This window comes from Perognathus longimembris, chromosome 10 (assembly GCF_023159225.1).
Source record: "Perognathus longimembris pacificus isolate PPM17 chromosome 10, ASM2315922v1, whole genome shotgun sequence".
NCBI lineage: Eukaryota > Metazoa > Chordata > Mammalia > Rodentia > Heteromyidae > Perognathus > Perognathus longimembris.
In genome coordinates, this window is record NC_063170.1 from 32,808,118 (window position 1) to 32,830,975 (window position 22,858).

The 22,858-nt window shown below is 43.0% G+C and overlaps 1 pseudogene; it reads right to left on the minus strand.

The window, feature by feature from the left end:
- Positions 1-540: 540 nt before the first annotated feature.
- LOC125357932 lies at positions 541-4,066 on the minus strand (annotated as a pseudogene).
- Positions 4,067-22,858: the final 18,792 nt, after the last annotated feature.

A 22,858-nucleotide genomic window follows, 5' to 3' on the forward strand; every position in this document is an offset into this window, starting at 1 on the left:
ACAAGACTCACACTTGTGTGAGGCTGCTGCGGGTACCACTCCAGCAAGGAAATGCAGAAAGGCAGATGGAAGAAATTCTCTTGAGTAAAAAAGTATCATGAGCAAACACATATTCCAAATATTATACATGGGTTTTGTGGTTGGGATACTGGATATTACAGGGGTGAAGTTAGACTAAGGATGAAAACACAAGTCTTCGGATTCTAAGCCTAAGGGTTTCAAGTCTGCTCCTCTCAGCAAAAAGAACTCAGGGACAGTGCTCAGACCCCGAGTTCAAGCTCCATGACTGACAATAAATAAATAAATTTAAATATATATGTCTACATATAGACACATATATATGGTTTAAGAAACTTGTTGAACAAATACCAACTTTCTAATTGTTTAACAGTAACTGCAAGATGCATCACAGTTCACATTTTATTGTGAAAACCTAGTTTAGAATTGATGAAAATTAGCATCAATTGTGAAAACTTGGTAGCATATTTCAATAAAAGGTTTGATAAAGCTTACCTCTTATTTTTATGTCCCTTTCTTTGTCTAAACCAAGAGATTCTAAAAAGTGAACATATAGTTAAGCTAGATTAAAATATCCCTAATAATATTTGCTTCTGTCTGTAATTCAGAAAGTCAATGAATGTAATGAGTTTAAAACTTCAGAACTATCATGTCTATTACTTTATCATAGAGAAAATAAATTTTCTCAAGTCTAGTCTATATTCCTTGCTAGAAATCTATTTTGTAAATATAATTTCTGTATTTTTAAATGTCTGCCACTTACCACAAAACTACCCAGGATAAACAATCACAAACTTATAACACTAAGAAGATTAGAAAAGGATCAACTTGATTATACCAAAACACCTCATGAAGGTATTTCTTCCATGTCGCTCCTTCCTGCAGGCCATTCAGCCTCCACTTCACCTTCTTTCCTGATAAACAGACACTTGCTGTTTAATTCACTATTGAAGCCCTCTGAAAAAATACATTGTGGTCACTAAATCTTCTTGAGTGAGTGACTAGGCATCCCTGTGGGGGAATCTTACCATGGATATAAGAGTTCTAGACTTTGCAGAAGAGCTGGAAAGTCTGTTTCAACATCAGAAGAAACCCTCTGGCCCCTTCTGATAAAGTGTGTCTTTCTTCAGTGTATCTTGCTGATACAGGTAGCTTCTCCACAGATTTCAATTTCATTCCACCACTTTTCATACATTTCTGATTCTAAGACTTGCTCCCCCTCTATAAGCTATGTCTGAGCTGTTCTTCTTTTAAAAGTGATGGCATTCATAGTGAAATATATTTTCCTTGTTACCTGCCAGCCTAGGGGACAGAATTATCTTACTAAATATATGCAACCCTTCAACCCTTGAGAAAATTACATTTAAAAAAAGATTGAAAAAAGCTGCTAGTTCAGCTTCTGTAAATCTGCCTGCTTTCCTGTATGGTCATGTATACCACCTGCGTGTGGTTGTTCCATTTAAAAACCCTGTGAAGGAAAGCTGGACACTGCACTCTGCTACCCGACTAGTGGAATGTGGTCACACATGCAACAAAGACTCCTTGCCCTGTTTATCTGAGTTGGTGGTCGTATTTATAGGAATCAGGGATACATCACTCCTATACTTGGTGAATTTGAATATGAGTTGCTACAAACTGGAGGAATAACTTAGAAAAGTTAAAATTTAGAATATACATTGTTCTCATCCAACAATAGTGACTTTATCATCAGAAAATGTGTGTGAGATTAAACACTGTATAAATCTGCTGGTGGCATCACTATCAAAACAGTGGAAAGCCTGAAATGTATATTATTATAGTTGATAAAATATCAAACATATAATATAAAAATATAAATTAGACATTGATGTTAATACTGGAGGGATGTATTTTAATTAGTAACAAAAATTAGAGTATAATGTTTCCTTTTCACTAAAAAGTAAACACAAAAACATTATACATGTGTATTTTTGTTAATAAAAGCACAAGGCTTTTAATACTAATTACCCTAGGCAGTACAGCAAGGAATTTCACTTGCAGTGATTGTCTCAAACCATTCCATGCAAAGGAAGTAGACGGATGTACCCTGTACACAGAGTGGCACCTGGCTTTGATCCTCAGACCCTCCTCCAGTCACCAGGGAAGTATTACCATATGCAAATGATGGAGTGAACAGCAATTCAGGGAAGTAACATGAAAAGGGCATTTCATATCATTGTTGAAACTTTGTATCATTGACTTTTAGTACTTAAAATGAAATTCTAAAAAAATAACTAAAATAATTTAAATATTTAATTTATTTCTACCATAGCATTTTCCATAGTTGTTTTCCGGAAGGAAATTTTTTCTTTAAAATACTCTTATTATCTTTAGGTAGTGTTACAAAAATGGTGCCATCCAACAAAGCAGTTTATAAATAAAGTGTGTCTTGATTAGTATCACCCCTTTCCACATTCTCACTCCAACCCAATCCCTTCCCTCACTTTTCTTTATTTTGTAGGATATATATTGAATTATTTTTCCATTTAACAAAGCAGTTGACATATATAATGCATTTTGATTTGTCATCCTTCAATGTTTTTTACACCTTTTACACCCTATTTCGATTCCTTATTTTTTCTTAATTTTGTGGTATATACAATGAATTCTTCACTGCATTCTTTCCCCTTCATTTATCTACCTACCCCTCTCCTCCTTGCCATTCTCCCACCCTGCAGGTACCCTGGTATTTATTTTGTTGGGGTTTTAGTCTTTTTAAAGAATTATACTATTTGAGCTCTCCATACTCTATTATACTTCATCCAATCCATTTGTAACTGCGTGCACACCACCCAGTGTGTTTACTTTCATTCTAGCTACAATAAAAGAGGAAGCCATGCAAGCTTTGTTTCTCTGGATCTGGTTTACTTAATAGAATTTTTTCCAAGTCTTTTTTTTTTGTGTGTGTGACAGATATAGGGCTTGGATTCACCATCTCTAGCTTCTTTTTGCTCAAGACTAGCACTCTACCACTTGAGCCACAGCACCACTTCGGGTTTTTCCTCTTTATGTGGTGCTGAGGAATAGAACCCAGGGCTTCATGAATGCTAGGCAAGCACTCTACTCCTAAGCCACATTCCCAGCCCTTTCCAAGTCTTTATTTCCTTACAAATAGCACAATATCATTCTTTTTGATGGATGAGTAGAATTCCATTGTGTATACATACCACATTTTCTTGATCCATTTGATCATTGATGGGCATCTGGGTTGATTCCATATCTTGGCTAAGGTAAATGAATAGTGTTGCAATGAACATGATTGCTGGTAGCTCTAATGTGGTCTTGTTTGTGCTCTATTGGATAAATGCCCAGGAGTGGAATTGCTGGGTCATAGAGTAGTACTATATTTAGTTTTTTGAGAAACTTTTATACTACATTCCAGAGTGGTTGGACAAGCTTACATTCCTCCTAGCAGTGTAACAGGGCTCCCTTTTGGCCACATCCCTGCCAGCTTCTGTTGTTAGTTTTCTTGATAATGGCCAGTCTAATTGGGATGAGGTGGAATTTCTGTGTTGTTTTGATTTACATTTCCTTTATGGCCAGAGTTGTTGAACACTCTTCATTTGTCTGCTGACCATTTTTACTTCTTTTAAGAAGTCTCTCTTTAAGTTAGTAGCTTATTTATTAATTGGCTTTTCGTTTCTTTGAGGATTTCTTTTTGAGGCGAGCAAAGGTTTATTGGGAGGCAGCGGGGTCTCAGTCCTTGGCTGCGGCCTGCCTCATGGCTGGTGGCCAGTACACGGCTCAGCTCCTCGCGCTTCCCCTTGGCACGGATGTGTGTCCCGCCCTTTTCTTGATGAACTTGAGCACCCGCTTGTCCTTGGACACCTTGAGCAGCTCCATGGCGCGCCGCTCGTACTGGGCGAAGCCGCACACCTTGCTGATCATGTCCCGCCCGAACTTGCCTTGGCTTGCTCACGTTCTTGGTCACTTTGTGTCCCTTGTTGAGGCCCATGGCCATGGGATAACGCAGAGCCATGGCCAGCCACGGTCCAAATGGACTGAAGTGGCGGGGACCGCGGATGGCAGTGGATGCTGGCTACGGATAAGAAAACAAACCTCAGAGGATTTATTTTTAACTATTTAATTTTTTTAGCCTCAGAGTAGCAAAGAGGTGGTGACAGGTGACAGTGACAATAGGACTGCCTCTCTTTTCTCCCACCTGATGCAGGGACTTGTGAGTCTCTGTCCCTGCTTACCTGCACTTCAAAGATTCCAGCTCTTCCCAACACCACTAATGTGGAAGAACAGGCTGCTGGGCCCAGTTCCTGTCAGCACCCTCTTCAAACACTAAAGAGGGACTGACACCTAGAGTCCTTAGTTCCCCTTCAGCTCCTCCTGCTGACACACTTCCTGCCTGTGCACCTGCTTCTAATTTGGGTTTATTGAGAGCTGCAACTCCTTCTATTTCCCTCTTCCACGAACCTCCTTCCCTGAACAGTTGCCTCTCATGCACAAGGGAATCCCATCTGCGTGTGTTCAGATTCTCTCCTCCTCTTCCCTACCCCTCCTGTGTTTTCACCAGCCAGTAAGGAACAATATGAACAGTGGCATCACCACCACTGCACTTGCTGTGCTCACTCCCAGGGTAGCCTCTCCTGTGACCAGGAAGCAGCTGACTATAGGTGATGACATTCTTGATACAGATATTCACACCTTCTGAGGCAGTGATTTTCAGATGGCCAACAGTCTCCAGCATTGATCCTTATCCACTTCCCCAGATCCCCTGTAAATTGCACCAGAGAAGTGCTGACGGGGCAGGCATCCTGTAACTTTCCCCCCCACCCCCACCCCAGTGGTCCCTGTCCTTCTCTAGTTTTAAATCAACCTTTCATACTTCAAAACAGTCTCTAGGTAATCTAATGACCCTCTCACGGGTCTGAACACACACCTCTCCTGTTTTTTTCTCACTGGTCTGAGCACACATGCCTCTCCTTTTTCTTAGTTGTCTGAGCACACACACCTCTCCTGGTTTTTCTTTCCCTGGTAGAGAATTTTTCAGAAACTGGAAGTCACTAGAATAGAAAAACTTCCAGACACAGGCTATGTTATGCATCTTAATACAATAAATAGATCACTTATAATTCATATATACTTCTGAGGTACTTAGTTTTCAATTTTATAGTTTGCTTTGCAGGTATTCCAAGTGTTGGATTATAGGGGTACAAAAGCAAAATGAAGGCACAAGAGAAAATTCAAACCTGCCCAATATAAATTTGAATAAAATGAATTCATTAAGCTCTGTACTTTTGACCTTGTATAATTGACTGTGACAACCTCACCTGGGTGCTTCTAAGACTATGGATCTTTTCCAGTAATTGAAAGAGAGACTTGGTCAGTTTCCGAAATTGTTCTGTTTTAATCACTTCAATGGAGTCATTGCTGCCGTAATACTTCAGTTAATAAATTACTTTTAATTTAGTGCCCTCATTTTATTCTCACATACAATCTCTGAGGTTGACATTTCAGAAGATATTAACTAGTATTCACGAGGGTAATAATTTCATATTCTTTGACTTAAAAGGATTCATTTGAAGTTCTCTAATTTCCACTTTATCCAATGAGCAATTATGGATACCTATTAGTCAAGCACTGAGAATAGTGAAATAAAGGGCACAATCTTCAGTTTGGTTTTTTTTTTCTTCACTTTGGTTTTAAAAAATGTTTGTTATTATAAATGTGATATACAGAGGGGTTACAGTTACATAAGCCAGGTAATAGGTATATTTCTTTTTGGACAGTCATCCTTTTCTTCACTCCCAGGTTTTCCCTCCCATACCAACCCACATCAGTCCTCACTTTCTTGAGGCTTAGATTTGGGGAGATGTAGTTGCACAATAACACAGCAGTATATATTGATATAGTGGGTGTACTCAGGCTCCTTTTGTGTATAAAGCTAAGTATGAGAGCTGAAGTTTAACTTTCCTAACTTATATTTGGAAAAAGAAAACATCATTCCATGGTAGGCACTTTGAGGTACAAGGAGAAGAAAAGATGAGCACCTTGTGCTAAACACACACAGATGGGATTCCCTTGTGCACGAGAGGCAACTGTTCAGGGAAGGAGGTTTGTGGAAGAGAGAAATAGGAGTTGCAGCTCTCAATAAACAATCATGGTCTTCCTTCTCATTTAGAACCTCCAAATTAGAAGCAGGTGCACAGGCAGTAAGTGTGTCTGCAGGAAGAGCTGGAGGGGAACTAGGGACTCTAGGTGTCAGTCCCTTTTTAGTGTTTGAAGAGGGTGCTGACAGGATCTGGGCCCAGCGGCCTGCTCTTCCACATTAGTGGTGTTGGGAAGAGCTGAAATCTTTGAAGTGCAGGGCTGGGGATATAGCCTAGTGGCAAGAGTGCCTGCCTCGGATACACGAGGCCCTAGGTTCGATTCCCCAGCACCACATATACAGAAAACGGCCAGAAGCGGCGCTGTGGCTCAAGTGGCAGAGTGCTAGCCTTGAGCGGGAAGAAGCCAGGGACAGTGCTCAGGCCCTGAGTCCAAGGCCCAGGACTGGCCAAAAAAAAAAAAAAAATCTTTGAAGTGCAGGTAAGCAGGGACAGGGAGTCAGTCACAAATTCCTGGATCAGGTGGGAGAAAAGAGAGGCAGTCCTATTGTCACTGTCACCTGACATCACCTCTTTGCTACTCTGAATCTCTGAATGTGAGGACTAGGAATGTGGCTTAGTGGTAGAGTGCTTGCCTTGCATGCATGAGGTCCTAGGTTTGATTCCTCAGTACTACATATGCAGAAAAAGCTGGCTGTGGTGCTGTGGCTCAAGTGGTAGAGCTCTAGACTTGAGCAAATGAAGCCCAGGGACAGTGTCCAGGCCCTGAGTTCAGGACTGGCAAAAAAAAGAAAACACTGAATGTCCTCACAACTGTCAAAATGTCTCTGGACTTCCATACAAGGAAGTTTATCGGAGCAGGGAAGCTCACCATGGCCCCTTGGTACTGGCACTGGCAGTGGCAGCCACGATGGAAGCAAGGATGACAATGGCTTTACTAGCAACCAGTTTGGGTGTAGCATGGCTTGCTGGTGGACTAGCTGTAGACTTTTCATCCTCCACTCCCTTCCTTGACTCCTGGGAGTCTGGGAAGCTAGGGAGGTGGTTTCATCCAGCCTTTCCATGTGGAGCCTTGCAAACTGGGGATGGCATGGCCATTCAATGGAAGACATACATACATCTCTTCATCCTTTTCTACATCCTAGCACAGAATTCCCTGCTAGGAGTAAGCCTGCATCCCTTGAAAGTGAAATCTCCTGATGTTAACCAGACTGCTTGGTGCTTTTCCTCCATTATTAAGTTGATCTCTCTCATTGGACTGTTCTTTAGGCTCTTCCTGAATTCTGAACTCTCTCTCAGAATCTCCTTGGCCTTGACCTCATTGTCCCTTGGGTGAGGAGGACAAGGTTTCTTTGGCTCCACAATTTGAGCAAGCAGCTTAGGTACTGAGATTAGAAGCAAGGATCTATGTTTGGAAGTGTCCTTATGCTTCTGGGGATTTCTGATGTCCCTGCCTAGCCATGTGGCACTGGTACAGGTTTTCTGGGGGCCTCCTCTACAGGTGCTAAAGGGACATTCCCCACAGTGGTGACTGTGGCTTCCAGTAGAGGGTGCCTTCTCTTACGGCTTCCATGTGCCTGACATCCAGGTTGTCCATCGTGTAATCAAGACCAGCTTGTAGGCCCAGATCCTCCACTGTAAACCCTCCTGAGTAAGGCTGGACAGCAAGGTCCACAAATATATTAACTGAGAGTATTTCCCATTGCAGCTAATCATGTGTGAATGATTAGCAAATTTGAGGAAAAGTAGCCAGAGCAGGCCAAAGACTGCCAGCTGATTTTCTACTCCATAGGGTCTCTCCTGCTGTCACTTGCATGTGTTGGTACCAGAAGGGCAACACGTGCTTTCTAGTACAAGGACTTGAACCCAGGGCCTGGGTGCTGTCCTTGGTCCTTGAGCTTTTGCTCAGGCTAGCACTCTATCACTTCAGCCATAGCTCCTCTACCTCTGGCCCTCTCTTTCTCTTTCTCTTTCTCTTTCCCTGTCTCTCTCTGTCTCTCTGTCTCTATCTGTGTCTCTTGTTCTCTCTCTCTCTCCCTCCCTCCCACCCTCCCTCCCTCCCTCCCTCCCTCCCTCCCTCCCTCCCTCCCTCTCTTTTTTCCTTGGTAGTTTAGTGAAGTGTTACAGACTTTCCTTCCTGGACTGGCTTTGAATCACAATCCTCAGATCTCATCCTCCTGAGTAGATAGGATTAGAGGTGTGAGCTACAAGTCCCCAGCTTTCACTTCATTTGGTAAGGCCACATATAAGCCTCCCGTCCTCCTTCTGGTCACACAGGTGCCAGCAGCCCAGCCAGGCTCTGGATGCAGGTAGAGTGGACCATGCTCTGCACCCATTTTCCACCTAGAAATGAAAGCATCCTGTGTTTCTTCCTCAACTCCTATAGTCCATCCATGACCCTCATCCCCGTTTCTTATCTATAGTGAGCACAAGCACTATCTAAGGCAGTCACCTTCTATGTTGCCAAAGGCCCACACTGGGCTCCTGGCCCCTGAGCAGGGATGGAGCACTGTTAGCGCAGTTTCATTTCCATCACCCTTGGACTTGAGCCTTGCAGACTAAATACATTTTTGTTTAGTTGGAAGAATTCAACTGTGAAACGTTTATATAGGATCTGTTTGGGTGTGTGCTGAAGAAATTCAGTAGTGTATTATTCCATATGGAGTCAGCTTTCTGGTCTTTATGGAATGTGTACAAATAAAATGCATCATTGATTTGCTAGCAAAACATGAAACAATGATTAAAGTGAGATTCACATAATTTCAACATTGTGAATATACCGGTAGGGTCAACAGTTCACTGAACATTATTGTTACTTTAATGTAAGTTTACATTTTCTTATGCCTAAGAGTCCTCTTTGGGGGATGTTGATGAGGGAAATACATACGATGGTTCCAGGACCTGTACATTTCAGCAGGATGAGGAAGGTTGGAAATGCACACGGCATTCCCCAGGTTGGATCGTGTGGCTTTGGCTTCCTTCATTCCAGTCAATTCCTTCCTCACAAAGGATTGTTTTTGTCACATTATGCAGAAATGACAGCTGTAGAAATATTTACATGTATATACATATCTGTATTTGTGTATCTATGTGCATATTTATATATTTTCCTGAAAAATAACATACATATGTATATGTGTTTGTGAGTGTTGTCTTGTTTCCTTTTTGAAACTGTTTCACTATGCCTAGAACTCACAATCCTCCAGCCTCAGCCTCCTAAGTGCTAGAATAACAGGTATGCATCATTATGTCCAACTTATTGTTTAAAAACATAGTTGCTGAAAAAATTATTTAAAATAACATTTTAGCTCTTTCATATATTAGAAAGTAAGTTTGGGCCTGGGAATAAGACCTAGTGTTAGAGTGCTTGCCTCGCATATATGAAGCCCTGGGTCCGATTCCTCAGTACCACATATATAGAAAAAGCTAGAAGTAGCACTGTGGCTCAAGTGGTAGAGTGCTAGCCTTGAGAAAAAAGAAGCCATGGACAGTGCTCAGGCCCTGAGTTCAGGCCCCAGGACTGGCAAGAAAACAAAGAACGAAAGAAAAGTAAGTTTTGCCCATCTCAGCATAAGAGTTCATTCATACTATGTCAGAAAAAAAAATTGGACATATATTTCTAACAAAGTAAGAGTTGGATAAGACACATAATGTTGGTTTATCCTAATATTCTCTTTTAAAAAGTAAGATAGATTGCAAGGACTTTTTATCCTTCTACAGACCAGAAATAAGTTATATCACTAAATTAAACATAATTTTTCTCCTTCTTCTAGGGCTGTTTTTTAGCCTACATTAATAGTATACACGGTTACATTATTATAATTCTATAGGTACTGTAAGCAATTCATCAGGAATATTCTATACAATGTCTCTGAACAATATCACCCTTTTGTTATATTCCTTTATCCTCTTTCTTTTCATATCATTTTATCTAACACTATTTGGTGAGTTTTATTATTCTGTCTTCACGTATATGTGTGTAAGCTACTTGAATCTTCTTCACTCACTCCCTAAATACTTTCTTTCCACCTCCCCAATCCTGCTGATCCCTACCTGTCTCCTTTTTACACAAGTCTCCTTTTTATACACATATCCCATTATCATCATCAGCAACACAATTATCACAATCATCATCATCATCATCATCACCATTAACATTCTGGGTCTAGATTACATGCAATTTAAAATGTGATATTTTATTTTAAGCCTGGCTTGTCTCATTCACTCTGAAGATTTCCCAATTATACCCTGAAGATAACCTAATTTTATTCTTTTTGATTGGATAATACTGTATGAAGTATATACTACATTTTCTTGAACCATTCATCAATTGTTTGGCACAAGCTAATTCCCATTGTGAACACTGCAAAGATAAACATAGATGTTTAGGCATCTGCATTGAAAATTAGTTTACACTTAGAGATCGTGACAGAGTATATAGAGAGTGATAAATTAGCTCTCATTTTAACTTTTTGAGGAACCTGCATACTCATTTCCATAGTGGTTGAATGATTTATATTTCCATCAACAAGTGTATGTGAATTCTTTTGCCCAGGTATTTCTTGCTGACTTTCTTGATTTTTTTTTTTTTTTTGCCATAAGTGCGGTAAGAATCTTGAGAGGTATGGAAATATGGCTATATCTCTTCCTGTATTATCCACTGTTACTTTGAAAACTATTGGCTGAATGCATCTACTCATTTAATAATTGGTAACTTGTTCTTTTGGAGTTTTTTCTTGAGCTCTTTGCATATTCTAAATATTAATTATTTGCCTGATGAATAGATGACAAAGATTTTCTTTCATTCTATGGGTTGGTTCTTCTTTCTGTTAATCATTTCCTTTGATATAAAATTTCTTTGCTTTTGCTGGTCCTGGGACTTGAACTCAGGGCCTAGATGCTGTCCCTGAGCCTCTTTGTGTTCAAGGCTAGCACTCTACCACTTGAGTCATAGCGCCACTTCCAGCTTTTTCTGAGTAATTTATTGGAGATAAGAGTCTCATGTGCTTTCCTGCTCAGGTTGGCTTTGAACCACTATCCTCAGATCCTCCTGTACCTGCCTCAAATGTTTTTTTAATTTTTATTTTTAATTTGATGCAGTCCCAATTTTCAGTCACCACAGAATGCCGCAGCTTGCTGTCCATCTTCTCTGCCCCAGCACAGACTACACCGCCTCTGTGCTGTGAGGCCAGCGCTCCCCAGGCACCTGCAGCCCCTACAGAGCCCTCAGCCTGCCTGGTACAGACCTTTCTCAGCCAAGTTGCCATGAGGCCCCTCAGCAGATGCGCACATCTCCGCGCCTCCTTTCTACTTTGGCAGAGGCTCACCCACAAATGTTTTGGCCCTATATGTTTGTGACTTCAGTCTTTGTCTTCCCTTCTCAGTGTATATTTCATCCTCCAGGACAAATGTCTAATTTAGAACGAACCGAGTGACAGGTAGAAGATAGCATCAAAATAAGTTGACTCCACTGTGTTGGATTCAAAGAAGACAAAGAGTAAAAAGCAATAAAAAGAGAAGAAAATCATTCAGATAAAAAGTTATTGACACTGTTGCAGCTTAGGCATGCCAAGCCCATTCAGCCATTCTTTACTACTTGCTCCTGGGGCAAAGCCCATCCTCCATTTGTAACTTTTAACTCCGTTGAAGCAGGAACAGACAGCTTTCACTGAATGCTTAAGCACAATGAGTGTATGTGGAGGGAAAAGGTCAACATGTATGATGCATTCATCTAATTCCCATTTGTGGTTTTAAGTCTTGAAAGATCTGCTTGTTCTAGAGAGGGCTCCCTGCTTGGGTGAGATGGATTTGTGTTCGTCTGTTGGGTGGAGGTGAATCAGAGCTACTTTCTTTATAGTGTTGCTGTTAATCTGTCCAGTTGTCCTATCTTTTATTGAATGTGAAGTCCCAACTACTAATGCTGTAATGTCTCTCACTGCAGTTTTTACTCCCTGGTTTTGGGGTCTGCTGTTAGGCATATGCGTATTTATAACTGTTATATCTTTCTAATAAATTGATTTGTTTTTTAAATACTCTCACATATCTTTAGTCCCCTTTTTTGTTTAAGATCTATTTAATCAAATAATAGTATAGCAATTCCATCTCCTTGACTGTACTTGCAGCATACATTTTCTATCGTTTACCTTATTTCTGTCTTCTTTTCTTCTTTCTTTATTAATCTGAGACCAGACTTAAACTTGGTACCTGCAGCTGCTTTCACTCACTGGCTAGCGCTCTACCAACTGACCACACCTCCAAGACACAGGGAAAAGAAAAGACAGAGAAGAGAGAGACCACCAAGGAAGAAAAGAAGCCATGTCCACCTGTCTTCCAAGGGGGGAACCCGGAGGAGGAAATCTTTCCTCCACCGTACTCCCCTCTCCAACCCTCCCCGCCTGAAATGCAGGGGGAAGAAGAAGACACAGAAGAAAGCGCGCCGCCAGCTCCCTCCGCACCAGAGGGTCCTGCCCAGTCAACGCGCTGCCACCAGGGAATTACGCCTCCCCACAACTCCACTTCCCTTCCCCTTCTCCCCGTAGGTCCCGTGGACAAAAATGGCCAACAGCAGCTCCAGTACTGGCCATTTGCCACTAGTGACCTACACAACTGGCATGCCACAAACGCCCCCCTTTTCTGAGAAACCCCAAGACTTGATTCGTTTACTTGAAACTGTCCTTTTAACTCACCAGCCCACTTGGGACCCGCCAGGCTCTGTTGGCAGGTCTCAAGGCGGCGGCTCACCGACCTACTAATATGGCCAAAGTCTATGATGTGAGGCAGGGAGAAAATGAAAGTCCGGCAGCATTCCTCAAGCGGCTTACAGAAGCCTTTAGTCAGTACACCCTGTACGATCTCGAAACTCAGGAATCTGCTCAGATTGTTATGTTCACCTACATAAACCAAGCTGCCCCGGACATAAAGCAAAAGCTGCAGGCTATAGACAGGCTCAGTGAAAAATCTGTTAGGGACTTAGTAGCAGTGGTGGAGAAGGTCTATAACAAAAGGAAGACAGAGGAACAGAGGCAGGAGCGGAAAGATAGAGAATGTGGAGCTGACTGTGAAAGGAGAGACAGGGCAAAAGAGAAGAGTTTGGCTAGAATCCTGGAGCAGCAACAAGCACATCAGACTAGAATTTTAGAGCAACAATAAGCCCAGCACAGGAGAGACATTAGGGAAATCTTAACCTTCGTGCAAACTGGAAACTTTAGACGGTCCTCGTCTCCTATCAGAGAGCGAAAATTCAAATCTCAACCTAGAAAACCTAGAGTAGGAGAAAACCAGTGTGCCTATTGCAAGGAAGAGGGACATTGGCTCAAGAACTGCCCAGAACTAGCCAAAAAAGGAGGAGAAAAAGCGGAAGGTAGGATCCAGAGTGTTGCCAGCCTTGGAACTGGCTGAAGACAGTGACTGAGGGAGTCGGGGCTCAGACTCCCTCCCTGAGCCTAGGGTAACTTTGAAAGTGGAGGGGAACCCAGTCACGTTCATGGTAGATACGGGAGCAGAAAACTCTGTGTTACTAGCCCTGAGGGGGCCGATGTCCACTAAAACAATATGGGTGCAAGGTTCGACTGGCACTAAACCCTATAAATGGACTACCCAAAGAACAGTGGACCTAGGAGTGGGCCGGGTAACCCACTCATTTTTATTCATCCCTGACTGCCCCTACCCATTGCTTGGACATGACCTCTTAACAAAAATGAAAGCTCAGATGCAATTCACAAGTGACAGGGCTTTGGTGACAGATTCAAGAGGGAAGCCTGTTAGTATACTAATCACTAGCAAACTAGAAGAGGAGAACAGGCTATACCAGCATCTCAAGCCTGAGTCTCCAGAAAATGAGTGGTTACAGGCATTTCCCCAGACATGGGCAGAGACTGGAGGGATGGCACTGGCAAAACATCATCCTTCAATCTTTGTGGAACTCAAGGCTGGGGCTGACCCAGTAAAAGTTCGCCAGTACCCTATGTCACTAGAAGCACAGAAGGGGATCATCCCCCACATCAGAAAATTGTTAGAATCAGGAATCCTGAAGCCCATCCAGTCAGCTTGGAATATTCCACTATTGCCTGTCAGAAAGCCTAATTCCAATGACTATAGACCAGTACAGGACTTGAGAGAAGTTAACAAAAGAGTAATGGACATTCATCCAACCGTTCCAAACCCATATACTTTTCTGAGTTCCTTATCACCAAGCCACATGTGGTATACTGTACTAGATTTAAAGGATGCCTTTTTTAGCCTGCCCTTAGCCCCACAGAGCCAAAATTACTTTGCATTCACCTGGCACGATCCTGAAATTGGGATAAGTGGCCAACTGACATGGACTAGGCTGCCTCAAGGAGTCAAGAATTCACCCACCATCTTCGATGAAGCACTGCATGAAGATCTGAGTGAGTACTGCTCCAAAAATCCCGAAATAAGCCTATTGCAATATGTGGATGACTTGTTGATAGCTGCCCCAGACAAAATCAGCTGCCTGAAGGGGACAGCTAGGCTCTTAAAGACTCTTGGCAATCTAGGCTAAAGGGCCTCCACTAAAAAGGCACAGATTTGCAAACCTAAAGTCACCTATCTGGGCTTCATACTAAAAGAGGGCAAGTGTTGGCTGCCAGAGGCATGGAAAGAGACTGTGCTAAAAATTCCTGTGCCGAAAGGAACTTCCTGAATATAGTCCCAGGGGCACAACAAATAGGGGAGAGACTCGACAAATGGGACTACTACAAATTAAAAAGTTTCTGCACAGCTAAGGACATAGCCACCAAAATAGAAAGACAGCCAACGATATGGGAAAGGATATTTGCCAGCACAGCAACAGACAAAGGCCTGATATCTGTCATCTACAGAGAACTCAAAAACTAAGCCCCTCCAAGCCCAATAAACCTATTAGGAAATGGGCAAAGGAGCTAAAGAGAGACTTCACAAGAGAAGATATAAAAATGGCAAAGAAACACATGAGGAAATGCTCAACATCCCTGGTAGTAAAGGAAATGCAAATAAAAACAACCCTGAGATACCACCTCACCCCAGTTAGAATGGCCTATACTCTGAACTCAGGCAACAACAAATGCTGGAGGGGGTGCGGGGAAAGAGGAACCCTTCTCCATTGTTGGTGGGAGTGCAAATTAGTACAACCACTTTGGAGAACAGTATGGAGGTTTCTCAAAAAGCTCAATATAGACCTACCCTATGACCCAGCCATACCACTCCTAGGCATCTATCCTAAACAGCAAACCCCAAGATATCAAAAAGACATTTGTACTTCCATGTTTATCGCTGCACAATTCACAATAGCTAAAATATGGAAACAACCCAGATGCCCCTCCACAGACGAATGGATCCAAAAAATATGGTACTTATACACAATGGAATACTACATAGCGATTAGGAATGGTGAAATATTGTTATTCGCAGGGAAATGGTCAGAACTTGAACAAATAATGTTGAGCGAGACAAGCCTAGAACACAGAAAACAAAGGGGCATGATCTCCCTGATATATGACTGTTAACAAAGGGTGACGGAGAGACAGTAGATACCAAGTCTGTGAAACCAAAAACTGCTTGTCAAATAGTATTCCCCACAGGATTGGGGCAATGACCCAATAGTATGTAACTGAAACCAAACAATACTCAACATATAAAGGTCAAAAATTGACCTCTCAGGGGAATACAATAGCTCAAAAGCTATGTATGTACGTTCATATAAGACTACTGTCGACATATGGTCTAATATCGACATTACATTTAAAGCCCTAGGCGAACTTTCTTGGGCGTGGCTACTGTATATGTTCTTGATACATTGTATATTGTATATATGTCTACCTGACCTAGAGAAGGGATAGAAAAACAGGGTGTAAGATATCACAAGAAATGTACACACTGCCCTACTATGTAACTGTACCCTTTTTGCACAACACCTTGTCAAAAAATTTGTGTTCAATTAATAAACAAATAAATATTACAAAAAAAAATTCCTGTGCCCAAATCAGCCAGGCAAGTCAGAGAGTTCCTGAGAACAGTGGGCTTTTGCTGGCTGTGAATACCTGGGTTCGCTGAAATGGCCAAGCCCTTGTATGAAGCCACCAAAAACATCCCAGAGTTCCACTGGACTGAACAAATGCAAAAGGCCTTTGAGGCAGTTAAGAAAAGCCTTCTGGAAGCCCCTGCCTTAGGCCTACCTGATGTGAATAAACCATTCACATTATTTGTGGCTGAAAATAAAGGAATAGCAAAGGGAGTGCTCACCCAGCCAATTGGGCCTTGGAAACGACTGGTCGCCTACTTATCCAAGAAATTGGATCCTGTTGTTGTTGGGTGGCCCCCGTGCTTAAGAATAATAGCCGCAGCAGCCCTCTTAGTAAAAGATGCAGACAAATTGACCTTGGGACAAAACCTGACTGTGTCCACTCCACACGCTCTGGAGGGGGTGCTCAAGCAACCGCCCAACCGGTGGATGAGCAATGCCCGCGTGGTCCATTACCAGACCTTGATACTTAACCTTGCGCGTATCAGCTTTTGCGTACCAACAGCATTAAACCCAGCTACCTTGTTGCCGGATCCGGATCTGGAAGCGCCTCTGCATGATTGCGAGCAGATCCTGGCCCAAGCACATAGTCTCAGGCCTGACTTGCTGGATTCACCGCTACCACATGCCGAGCACACCTGGTTCACCGATGGCAGCAGCTTCATTTGAGAAGGAAAAAGGTACACAGGCGCAGCAGTCACCACGGACACTGAGATAGTGTGGGCAGAGGTACTCCCACTGGGAACTTCTGCACAAAGAGCAGAACTAGTGGCACTAACAACAGCCCTACAAATGGAAAAAGGAAAGAGACTAAATATATATACGGACATCCGGTACGCTTTTGCTACCATACATGTCCACAGAGCCATCTACCAAGAAAGGGGGCTACTAACGGCAGAAGGAAAAACTGTTAAAAAACAAGCAGGAGATTTTTAAACCTCACCCGGGCCCTCTGGGAACCAGCCAAGATTGCTATCATGCACTGCCCGGGACATCAAAAAGGAGTTGATTTAGTGACTAAAGGAAATAACTTGGCAGACCAAGCAGCCAAGGAGGCGGCCCTCCAACCCAGAGCAGAAATATTAACCCTAGCAGATCCAGGGCCACGGGCTCTGCCTTCCATGCCCCAATATTTCCAAGAAGACTTGGAGTGGATTAGGAAAATTCCTATGGCCCACAAACCCCTGGACAGAGAAGGAAAGAGTGACTGGTGGAAAACTTGTGAAGGGAAACTTATCTTACCACAAGAGCTAGGTAAGGGGATCCTCAAGAGAATCCACCAGGCTTCTCATATGGGGACCCGAAGAATGCAGGACTTGCTTCACCACTCAAAAGTAAAAATTGGACAGAGAAACCAAATTATTGAAGACATTGCCAAAAATTGCAAAGCCTGCCAACTCACCAATGCATCTACTCAACCAGTTATGAAGGGAAGCCGCCTTCATGAAGACAGGCCAAGTGCGTATTGGGAAGTAGACTTTACAGAAATTAAACCTGGAAGATTTGGATACTAATATTTGCTAGTTTTTGTAGACACCTTTTCAGGATGGGTTGAAGCTTATCCAACAAAACATGAAACTGCAAACGTGGTGGCTAAGAAGATCTTGGAAGAAATCTTACCCAGGTATGGCTTCCCATCCACCATGGGTCGGACAACGGACCGGCCTTCATCTCAAAAGTAAGTCAGGGAATAGCCACTGCACTGGGGACGGATTGGAAATTACATTGTGCTTATGGACCCCAGAGTTCAGGACAGGTAGAAAGAATGAATCGGACCCTAAAAGAGACCTTAACTAAATTGGTCCTAGAGACTGGTGCAGATTGGGTGTCGCTCCTTCCTTTTGCCTTATTTAGAGTAAGAAACTCTCCTTATCAGCTTGGCTTTACTCCCTTTGAAATAATGTACGGGCACCCCCCGCCCATTATTCCCAGCCTTCAGACTGAATTGCTTGCAGATTTAGATGATACTGAATTTCTATGTAAACTTAATCATTTACAGCTTGTGCATAAGAGTGTGTGGCCTCAACTTAAGGCACTATATGGTTCTGCTTCTGTCCCTACCCTTCATTTATCTAGACCAGGTGACTGGGTGTTCGTTCGGAGACACAACCCAAACTCCTTGGAACCACAGTGGAAGGGACCCTACATAGTGCTGTTGACTACACCCACCGCCCTTAAGGTAGACGGTGTCGCTGCTTGGGTTCATTACTCCCATGCCAAACCAGCTGATTCCTTCACCTTGGATGAAGATTTCCGTGGAGAAACATGGGAGGTCTCCAAACATCCGGACCAGCCGCTTCATGACTGAATATTGTTACTATTATGATTATTTACTTTTTGCTTTCTTATTTTGTTGTTCAAGCTAATGCTGATGTTAATCCTAACCCTCACCAGCCTTTCCAGTTATCTTGGCAGCTCACTCCAAGAGGGGGAAAACCCCTTATCTTAGCAACTAAAGAAGCCCCCTTAGGAACCTGGTGGCTAGACCTAATAGTGGACTTGTGTGACCTAGCTGCAGGCAGCTGGAACGTGCCAGATCACTATGACCCAAATCTGAATAAGCAGCTTCCCGAGTGCAATGAGAAAGAGTCCTTACTAGTTCCATGCAGATACAGCTGTCTAACATGGGGACATGGATGTGGCCACCCAAAGCTTAGAGCAGAACTGAGGGAAGTACCCTTCTATGTGTGTCCTAGAAATGGGAGAACTAGGGCAGACGAGAGGAAATGTGGGGGAGAAGCAGATTTCTTTTGTAAAAAATGGGGGTGTGAAACCACGGGACAAGCGCACTGGGACCCACACTCCAGCTGGGACCTAATCACCATAAAACAGAACCATACAGGAAAGGGTCTAGAAAAAGAAAATAATCTTGCTTGTGAATGGGCTAACTGGTGGTCGGGACAAGGAGCCTGCACTAAATATAGATGTAACCCTCTAGTGATTAAATTTACCAAAAACGCTAAAGCCTACAGTGGATAGACTAGAGGAAGGACGTGGGGATTGAGATTGTACATGACAGGGTATGATCATGGACTTACTTTCCAGCTCAAGCTCATTGTTAAAACTATGACAGATGTTGCAGTGGGGCCTAACTTGGCCTTAAAGCCTCAGGACCACATTGACAAACCTATTGTTAGGCCGACCCCAGGCCCTACTCCATCAAGAGCCCTAGAACCCTCTCTCAACTTAACGCTGGCTCCAGGTACCAAGCCTTCCCCCATGTATACCTTGGCCTATCTACCCTGTAATAAGAACCCCCTAGTAAACCTGGTGCAGAAATCCTATATAATCTTAAACTATACTCAGCCCAATTTGACTAAGTCGTGCTAGTTATGTTATGATATTGCTCCACCCTATTATGAAGGCATTGCTGTCTCTGATAACGTGTCCCAAGCCAATGAAGAAGGGTCTTGCAGATGGAAGTCAAAGGTAGGGCTCACCCTAACTTGAGTTACTGGTTCAGGCACGTGTATTGGAAAACCAGGAAAAGAAATGGCTCCTTTATGTAACCACATTATTAGTCATAAATCAGCAACTGGCTATTGGCTGCCTCCACAAGATGCTTGGTGGGCATGTTCTAAGACGGGTCTAACCTCTTGTGTACACTCCACTGTCTTAAAGGACTTTGAGGATTCCTGTGTGTTAGTATGACTGGTACCCACTATATCTTACTACTCAGAGCCAGACTTCCTCGATCGCTTACAGAATTCCTGGAAACAACTCAGTCTGGAATATAGTCCCCGGATGAAAAGAGAGCCCTTTACAGCTATTACCTTAAGCATATTAGTAGGAGCCAGCTTAGGGGGACTAGGTACAGGAGTAGCCTCCCTCACCCAGCAGAGAGGATATTATGATGACCTACAAATGACCATAGATGAGGATCTTAAGAAAATAGAAGAGTCCATCTCTCATCTCCAGGAATCTCTGACATCATTGTCAGAAGTAGTCCTCCAAAATAGAAGAGGGCTAGACTTACTGTTCCTACAGCAAGGAGGACTCTGTACTGCATTGGGAGAAGAGTGTTGTTTCTATGTTGACCATTCAGGAATAGTAAAAGATAACATGTCCAAGGTCCGAGAGGGATTAGAGAAGAGACAAAGAGAATATGAGTCAAGACAAGGCTTGTTTGAAAGATGGTTCAATTCTTCCCCACGGCTTAATACTCTAATATCTACTTTGTTGGGACTCCTGGTGGTTATCATTCTCTTACTGACATTCGGGCCTTGCATTCTAAATAGATTAGTGCCATTCATGAAGAACAGACTAAACCCATACAGTTAATGGTGCAGCGGAGCAGGTACATACCTGTTCCAGAAAGAGAATTGTTAAAGTTCACTCTTAAGTCTGAAACACAGGATTGTGCTTCATGTCCATAAGTCTAGGGGGAAATGAAGGACTAAGATAACTCCATCTTGAAATGGCAACCATCTTGTTGTTTGTGATAAGTTAAGAATAACAAGAATAACAACCCAGCACGCACATAAAACCCGGGAAATAGCTTGTTTGGTGAAACTATCCAGGCATTGTACAGATTCCAGGAATAAAGTTGTTTGTGAGGATGTTTATGCCAAAACCAATAAGCCATACATTTCCCAGATGGCCCAACCGGTTTGGGAACGTTCTGGTCGCACTGATCGCTCTGGAATGTCCATTGATCAAACTTTAGAAGACCCTAGCCCCGAGCCAATCAGATTTGTCCTTGCACCCCAACCCTGCTTGCACCTGGTTTATGTAACTTTGTGGTTTTTTTCCTTTAAATACTCATGTAAAACTTTGCTCATGGCCTTCCTCCTAATCTTTGCTGCGTTGGAGTGTAGGACAAGGTCCGGGCTGCAGCTCGCCTAATAAAGCCTTGCTTTTGCATTTAGGAATGTCTGGTTCTTGGTGGTCTTCTTGGTGGTCTATGAGGACTTGGGCACAACAGGTTAAGTTCTGCTTGTTATTGGCTAAATCCTGTTTTCTCTAGCATTGACCACGTGGTGGACAATAGAATTGGTTTTAGCAAGTGCCATCTTGGTTCCATCAAGGTTCCAATAACTCTTGGAGGTGGAGCCCACCCATCCCCCAGGTGATGGGCATGCCAAATTCCTCAAGGCTGGGCAGGGATGTGGAGACTCAAGCTCCCGGTAACCAGGTCCCCCCCCCCCACACACACACACTCTAAACTCTGTAACTGTGGCCTTGCAATTCAAATGCTGGAAGATGAAGGTGTCTTGCTGTGAGGCTGCTAAGGTTCTGACCAGCTCCACCGCCATTAAGCCGTGCCTTGTGTATGTTCTGTTCATGTCCTGTCTCCCATCTCCTGGACCTTCTCTGGTCATAGCATCCCACTTAAGCTCCCCATTGGAGCTGAACTGGTTTCTCAAAATGTGGCTTCTCCATTTCCTCGCTGGATAATCTGTGAAAATTTTTGTTTGCCAGAAAAGTTTGTTTTCTAACTGACCACATGGTTCTAAAATATGGGCAAAATAATATCATTTTGCCACTGGAATTCCAGAAAACTTACATGGCCAATTTAAAAAAAAAATTCTAAGCACACCCCAGAACTTGTGCACAACTGTCTGGAGGCAACCCTGACTCTTATCACCTGACTCCAAGCCAAAAGAAAAAACCCCGGTGTTAAACCCAAACTGATCATGTTTGGGTGCAAGCAAATGTGTCTAAGAAAAACTCCAAAAGGTTCAAATATGCAGCATGTGGTATAAGTACAATGATGCAAAACCAGTGTGTTATTCTTTTGTTATGCCCAAGTCGCAAGAAGACCCCTGAGAGCCAGACGTTCCGAAATGCAAAAGCAAGGCTTTATTCAGGTGAGCTGCAGATCGGGCCTCATCCTACCCACTGACACAGCGGAGGTTAGAAGGAAGGCCCTGAGCTGAGATTTCACAGAGCTTATAAAGGCAAAAAACCAAGTTACAGCAATCAGGTGTTCAAGCAAGATTAGGATACAGGTACAAATCTGATTGGCTCAGGGCTCGAGGCATTCCGGGGCAGTTAGAGTTAAGCATTCCCAGGTGGTTAGAGTTAAGCAGGGAGTATCCTGACCGGCTGGGCCCTAATAAGCTGTCCTGCTAGCCAGGATAATTGGTGGCCTGGGTTACTAATAGTTTAAACAGACAACAAAACGGGGGCTACCTGAAAATGGGGTTTACTTTAACTCTTCACTTTATGTCCATCCATGCTAAAAGTCAAGTGTACATCTGATCCTGACAATTCTTTGGTATAGACTAAGATTTTGCTTCTCCATTTTTCTATCCTGTGCTCTTATAAACTCTTTAAGATCAAGGGACCAGAGTCATTTTGAATGAGTGTGCAAATGTGGCTGCTAACCTCAATTTTCCTGACCCGGGATTAATATTTTGCTTTATAGGATGCAGGTCGACATGTGTGCTAGCTGAGTGGACTATGGACATATGTGCTGGCTGTGTGGACTGTGGCAGTCTGTGGCTACAGGAAGCTGCCTCCACAGTCTGCTCTCAAATGGGAGGGCCTGAGCACTGTCCCTAGCTTCTTTCTGCTCAAGGCTGGCATCCTACCACTTGAGCCACAGTGCCACTTCTGGCTTTTTCTGTATATGTGGTGCTGAGGAATCTAACCCAGGACTTCATGTATACGAGGCAAGCACTCTACCACTAGGCCATATTCCCAGCCCTATTAAATATTCTTTAAGGAGTTTGAAAAGTAAAACTTCAACACACAAAAAAGAAGATATTAAGGTAATACGTACAGCATGCCTATTTTA